The sequence below is a fragment of the Mytilus californianus genome, unplaced genomic scaffold (assembly GCF_021869535.1).
Source record: "Mytilus californianus isolate M0D057914Y unplaced genomic scaffold, xbMytCali1.0.p SCAF_11, whole genome shotgun sequence".
Lineage (NCBI taxonomy): Eukaryota > Metazoa > Mollusca > Bivalvia > Mytilida > Mytilidae > Mytilus > Mytilus californianus.
The window spans coordinates 384,340-392,087 of NW_026262593.1; the positions used below are offsets into that span (position 1 = coordinate 384,340).

The 7,748-nt window shown below is 33.5% G+C and overlaps 1 protein-coding gene across 2 annotated transcripts in view; it reads left to right on the forward strand.

The window, feature by feature from the left end:
• LOC127719308 (uncharacterized) overlaps positions 1-7,164 on the forward strand; it is a 188,608-nt gene extending 181,444 nt beyond the window's left edge. For both annotated transcript variants that reach the window (XR_007990208.1, XR_007990211.1), the window contains one exon: positions 1,796-7,164. The gene's annotated coding sequence lies outside the window, so the exon portion shown is untranslated. The remainder of the gene's footprint in view (positions 1-1,795) is intronic.
• Positions 7,165-7,748: the final 584 nt, after the last annotated feature.

Consider the following 7,748-nt stretch of genomic DNA (forward strand, 5'->3'; position numbering starts at 1 on the left):
CCTTTTAAAACAAATTCAGGGTGATCTCAGGTGCTCCAGAAGGGGTACGCAGGTCTTGCTTGCTCCACATAGGGCACCCATCGTGTTGCTCGTATAAATAAAAAACGGTGATACGTCCATTTTGTTAGCTCACATTCGAGAATATGAGGATGATATTGTGGTAATAACAATTTGAACTAATCCGTCTGTCATCAGATTCGTGCTGGCATCCATAAATAAAATAGTTATTTTGAAAAAAATTGGATTAAAAGCGATCCAATGTATGCAAAAAGTAAATTAACAAAAATACCGAACTCCGAGGAAAATTCAAACCAAAAAGTCCTTTATCAAATGGCAAAATCAAAAGCTCACACACATCAAACAAATGGAAAACAACTGTCATATTCCTGATTTGGTACAGACATTTCCTTGTGTAGAAAATGGTGGATTAAACCTTGTTTTATAGCTAGTTAAACCTCTCACTTGTATGACAGTGACATAGAATTCCATTGGATTGGCAATGATGTGAGCAAAACAAACAGACATAATAGGTAAAAGTGTCAAAAATAGGGATACAGCAGTTAACATTGTGTTATAATCTTAATCACTATAAAAACAAACAAATATGTCAACAAGAAAAATAAAATGGCATATAGACAAAACATGATAAGCAAAAATGAAAGACAAGAATACAAAAACATTACCATAGCACAATAACGCAATGGCGGGATGTATAACTACCGAGCCACGCCAAAAGGATAACTAAAAATGAACTAAACAGTAAAGGTTAATAATTAACAAAGACAAATAAAAGATCACTATATTACGTTATTAAGATGATAAACAACGTCAGTACCTAGAATCTATACTTCAAGATCATCATGTATTATTTGTGAAGTTGATACGGAATATTTATCAACAAGGTCTTGGTATCTTCCGATGAACCTTTTTAGAAAAAGAATGAGACATAACTCCGGTTCATCAACTTTCTGCTCAGACACTGGTGACGTTTTACCAAGCCTGAGTAGCAGCTGCAGGCTCTTGCATACCGAATGAGTTGGGAAATATGTATCCCATATGCAGGTGAAGTTGGTATATAGCTAAGGTGGGGGAATTGATGATTTCAAATTTAAAATCGTCTTGTTTGTCATAGATTCTGGAACTGAGATGACCGCTCATGTCAAATAAGGTATAAGTCTAAAAATGAGACAGAGGAAGCCGTGTCTATTGTTTCTTTAATTTCTAGTTCTGGAGGATATATCAATGGAACCCAATCAGAAAAGTTTGGATTGTTAATGGAAAGAACATCATCAATATATCTGCATGTGAAATTAAATGATGTGGCTTCTTTGATCTTCTTGTTTTTGACAAGTAAATGAATGAACTTCGACTCATAAAAATAAGAAGAGGTCGGCAACGTGAGGCGCATATCTTTTTCCAATAGGAATGCCGAAAAAGTCTACCTCCAAATTCGACAAATAAATTGTCAATAAGAAACTCCAGCATACTGATCACTTGTTCCGTTTATGTAGCATGTTTTACCTTTTTGTTCACTATTAACAAAATATGCCGTATGGTATCCCAAGTAATAAATTTATAGCGTATGCTACCATTTTTATATTGAAAAGCATTGTGGATTATTTCTTTTAGACGATTTTTCAATTTCACATGGGAAATGGGGGTATACAGGGTCTGATTTGATGATGTCTTATTCTTTGCACTTGTATTTCAGTGAATTACAGTAACCTAACTTATCTAAATAATAATAATGATAAAAAAATTACCGATGTAAAAATGTTTTAAATCTATTTTACAGAAGCACATCAAAGCAGAACAACTGAAGAACTAGTATGAACTCTAAACGGACTTACATGACTATGCATGCATCACCCGACATAACGAATCGTGCCCCAACCAAACTTTCACGGTAGAGAATAAGACATAAACGGTAAAACTGAGATTATACGGCTATTCTAATATCTTAAGTTTCATTATTCATTATACTTTGCTTCATTTATTCAACATTTTATGTTCTTTATGTTTTATGTGTTATATGTTTCACATCCATATCATATTCATATTTCAAATTTATATTTCACTGGACGGTTAACGGCAAATAATTTTGCGCTGCGTATCTATACACGGGTAGTTGTTTCATTGGCAATCATACATGCCACATCTCTTTTTTTTCATATAGACCATGGATTTGTACGATATGTTTGTCTATAAGTATTGCATATTTAAATGACAGCAAGTTTTCAAAAGAGAGGCGAAGGATACCAAAGGGACATTCAAACTCATAAGTCGAATATAAACTGACAACGCCGTGGCTTAAAAAAGAAAAAGACAAACAAATTAGTACTGTTGAAAGTGAGAGCGATACTATACTATATAGTCTGGTCAATATGGTGAACAACCTGCAACTAATTGCAACACAAAGTTTATCTCTGAAAAACAAGTCTGTTACTATCTACAAACAACATACTAAAAATATACATAAATATATGTTGCGGAAAGTGGTTTAATTAATCAAACTTTTCGGTCGTAAAAGTAACGTTATATGAGTTGTTTCCCCCTATTTGGCAAAGTTGAAAAAAAAATTAATCATACAAAAAATATTCTGTTTTTCTTTAAAAACAGTCGTATAATAAAGATACAACACATAATTTTCACAATTTAAAAGAAAGGTATTACAAATGAATCACTTTCCTCTCTCAAAATTTGTATATTTTAATAAAGATATAGACCGATTTTGTTCAGCTTTTTTACAGTCTAATATTCTAGTTCTCCAATAACAGTCTTAGTGTATAATCTACAAATGTTCAACAGTACTTAATAATTTAACCATCTTTGTCACAATCTTACTCGGTATCTGTGAGAATTCTGCCACTGGGTTGAAGGCACCGACAGTCAATTATTTGTTGGGTGAGGAAATGTGTTTTTTTCCTCAGAAAACATGTTTTGTTCTTTATAACAAACATTTTTTGCAAGACTTAATTTTTTGAAATTCAATGTCTTTAAGGTATTTATTTATCCCAACCTTATAAAGAAAACCAGCATTTCTTTTTTCATTTCCCTTATGAAACAAACATTGTTCAAAAGATTTAGAATCCAGCAATTAATTTCATAAAAGAAGATGAATGGTGAGTGTTAAATGATTTTTTTGTTGAATATTTTTCAAAGGTGAAAATTTCAGGCTCCTGGTACGTAGCAAATTGCTACCCACGTTACAGTTCGTGGATGATGTAAACTTCCCACTAACACCATACACTATTACACCATTCACCATACATCATTACACCATACACCCTGTGCCATTACACCATACACGTTACACCTTTGCACCATACACCCTACACATTACACAAAATGCAATTTAATTTAAAAGAAAGCGTGCGACTACAAAATTATTTATTTATTTTAAAAAACGAATTTTGATCACAATATTGTAAATTAATGTATAAAATTAAAATCAGTTCTCATCAATATTTTGAATAGTTTTAAATGTCGTACAACATTCATTCACACCATTCCCGATCACACGTTACACCATTACACCATTCCCCTCACACCATACACCATAGCACCATACACCTTCTACCATTGCACCATATGCCATACACCATTACACCTACACGTTTGTTTGGGAAGTTTACACCATCCAAGGGATGTATTAACAACGATCTCAGTACTGACAGACCATCCAAACAAACCTTTAGCTTTGTAAGCTTTTTTAGATGTAACACTGAATCTCACTTTTCACTCTAGGTGCTAGTCGGATGTGTACTGATTTATATTCTAGTCGGGGTCAACATGATTTATTCATTAGCTTTAATCAGCTTTGAACTAGCTATGAGTACTTGTCGTCTTTTTGTAAGTTGTTTTCATCCTCCATGCCGATCTTTTGAGTCGAGCCCATTCCAACTGAGTTTACAATTAGTTTTAATGTTGTGCTATGTTAACACTGTCCCTGATTATGGGAGGGTTAAGTGCTCGCCAACATGTTTAACCCTGTCATACTATGAATATGTCTATCACAAGTCAGTGGCCTGTACTTACTTGGTGGTTATTGTTTGCTGCCTGTCACATTTGTTTTTCCGTTATTGTTTTTACATAAATCACGCCATTGGGTTTCTCGTTCGATTTGTTTTATATTTTGAAATGTCTGAACCCTTTATAGATTAATATATGTAATTAATGTTGCTAATCGTTGAAGGCCGTACGATGACCTATAGTTGTTAACATCCACATTACCGTTATCTCTTGCGGAGGGATTTTACAATTACTGGTTTGACTGTCAAGCGATCAAACACATGACTTCCCACATTTGAGACAAGCACACTAACAAAGAGATCATTGATAGAGTTTACTGGACCTTAAAAGCTAATTATTTATATCAGTTTGGCATGAAATGTATTTTAATTGATATATTTTTTGAGTTTCGTTCAAATGAGTTGAATACAGGTCAGCATTCAGGAAGCTGGAAACAGCGTCTTTAACATTGAATTTTCAAGTACTTTTTCTATAACAGAGTATGTTTAGGAATAAAGGGAGATGTGAGGTATTTAAGGTCAATGAGACAGCAACTCAAACGACTAAAAAACACCAAAAGACATAATTTTAGATTAGATATGACTATATATCTAAAAGATATCTCAGGCCCAAAATCGCCCACAGAAACTACAAATTTTATTTTATTTTCAGATGTTGCATGATGCATGATCTTTTATAGTTCTTGGATAGGCTTAAGCTGATTACCCTTTTTTAAAATTATAGTCAGTGAGATATCTCAGAAATGAACTTTGTAATGCTTTACTTTATATATATGTTTGGCCATGATATTTTCATTGAACGGAGAACTCACGTTAATAGTTCTATGTCATTCTCGTTTGGTTGATTTTTTAGACCACCAAATACAGTTTTACAGGGTACACACATAAGTCGCAGTTGCTATTTTTGACATGTTTACCTATTTTGTCTGTTTGTTTTGTTCACACATCGTTGTCAATTTAATAGAATTTGATGCGACTGTCATGAAAGTGAGAGGTTTAGCTAGCTTTAAAACCAGGTTTAATCAGCCATTTTCTACATAAGAAAATGCCTGTACCAAGTCAGGAATATGACAGTTGTTATCCATTCGTTCGGTATTGTTGTGATTTCACTTTTTGCTATTAGCGCTTTCTCCAGGAAGGAACCCAGTCCATTAATTTAACAGTGATATATTCAGACTGAGACTACTAAGTGTATGATTACTTTGCCATTAAATATCTAGAAAATTCCTTGTACCTCTCTTCGACTCCACCTCACCCACTGCAAGGCAGCCATCAGAACTGCCTACTGTTTTCTCGTCAAAAAAAACACCACACTATAAAAATAAGAAGGTGTGGTATGCTTTCCATTGTGGCGACTATCAACCAGAGTCAAAAAGGTATGGACGTATTTTATCAACTGACCACTGAATGCATATTTTTGTCTTTGAATTTCGTAAGAAAGTATTTTCCCTGTTTATCTCATATCCAAAATCCAAAATTGGACCATTTTGGTACAATTACTTTTTAAAATCAAGATCTTGAGATAAACTTATAATCGTATTGACAAAGCTGGCCTTGAAATTGCTTTAATACAATATAATATCTACATTTCATGTCAATTCAGTGTACTAGAATATATTCCCAAATTCATCTGAAATTAAACGTGGATATTGACAGAGCTTGCTCAATAAAGTTAGCTACCGATATAGAGAAAACTACGATCACGTCATCTGTGTTTAATTGTGACTTTATGCAATTAAAATGTTGTAAAAGTAGCTTATGAAAAAAGAAAAAAGAAAAGGACTACAGTCAATGGTGAAGCAAGGACACTAGAGAAGTTACTCTCTCAGCAATTAATATTACAAAATCAAAGTCAGTAATTAAACTGATTTAAAGTTATTTTTGAACCACAATCAACTATTTTTGTATATTATACCTACTTGTATAATTATTATAAATACATAGCAGAAACATAAGATAAAATGTCCAAACTTCAACAAAACTTACTTCTTTTAAATAGAGTTTTAATGTGCGTATTGCTGTTGGTTTGTTTATTCCACATTGTCTAGAGGTATAGGGAGGGTTGAGATCTCACATGTTTAACCCCACCGCATTTTTGCGCCTGTCTCAAGTCAGGAACCTGTAACCATTTTGTTAATCTTGTTTTTTTTTATAATTTTGGTTTATTTTTGTGTCTTGGAGTTAAGTGTGGCGTCCCTTTCGCTGAACTATAATATACATTATTATTTAGGGGCCAGCTGAAGTCGGCCTCCGGATGCCAGTTTTTCTCGCCTCGTTGAAGACCCATTGGTGACCTTGGAATGTTTTCTGCTCTTTGGTAGAGTTGTTTTCTCCTGACACATTCCCCGTTTCCATTCTCTATTTTCCTTTTAAACCGATAAATAAAGGCAACAGTAGTATACCGCTATTTGAAATTCATCAATCGATTGAGAAAAAAACAAATCCGGGCTACAAACTAAAACTGAGGGAAACACATCAAATATAAGAGGAGAACAACGACACAACAGAAACACAACACTAAAATGCAACACACACAGAAAAGAACCATAATATAACAATGGCCATTTTCCTGAATTGGTACAGGGTATTTTAAGAAAAAATGGTGGGTTGAACCTGGTTTTGTGGCTAGAAATAAAACTAGAAATAACCAAGATTTAAATTTTTTTTTTTTTGTAATTTGTTCATTAAACTATTTCACACAAAGAATAGATTACACCACTATTGATATTGATAGCCAGAGAAATTCATATACATAAACATAAGATGATATGGTCTATCTTCTATAAAGATCATATTTTTCAAGTTTTAACCATGAATAACCGAGTTATTTTATTTCCATGTTTCACAGGACTTCATAATATAGCCATAAGTTGGTATGTTGTATTTTCTGTAAAGATCCCACATCAAAAGTTTAAACGTAAATAACTGATGGTTAGGGTTAGGGTTTCATTTCCAGTTTTCAGCGTTTTTCTCTCTCACAATATAAATATAAAAAAGTATGTTCTATTTTCTATAAAGATCACATTTCAAAGAATTTAACCATAATCATCGATTAACAACTGAGATTTTCTTCATTTCCAGTTTTCAGCGTTTTTTCTCTAACATCACACATTTCACCCCAAAATTACTGTAACATGAATACTAATAACTAGAAGACTACATAATACACTAATAAGATACAGTGTCCTGTCTTCAACAAGCTATCAGTCTAAAAATCTAACCATAAATAACAATTTTTCTTCTTTTCCAGTTTTCAGTATTTTTTCCGTAAAAAACACATATTTCACCCCAAAATAACCTTTTTCTTCAAATCATATCAATGTAGATCTTTAATATATTGTTCGTATAAGTCAATATTCTAATTTTGCACAAATAAAACCTTGTGTTGCAATTAGTTGCAGGTTGAGTGATTTTAGAGCTAAATTGACTAGGCTAATATTTCAACGATATGAGTTGGTTGACCGTTATGGAATATATATATGTTCCCTTCCCTTATGACCGGGTTTGACCTTACATAAGCGACAAGACGGGTGCAACATGAAGAGCAGGATCTACTTACCCTTCTGAAACATCTGAGATCCCCCCCCCCCCCCCCGCCCGAGTTTGTGATGGGACTCGTGTTGCTCAGTTTTTAGTTTACTGTGAAGTCATTGGTGTATGGTTGGTTGTCTGTTGGTCTTTTGTCTTTTCGGCCATGGTGTTGTCAGTTTATTTTCG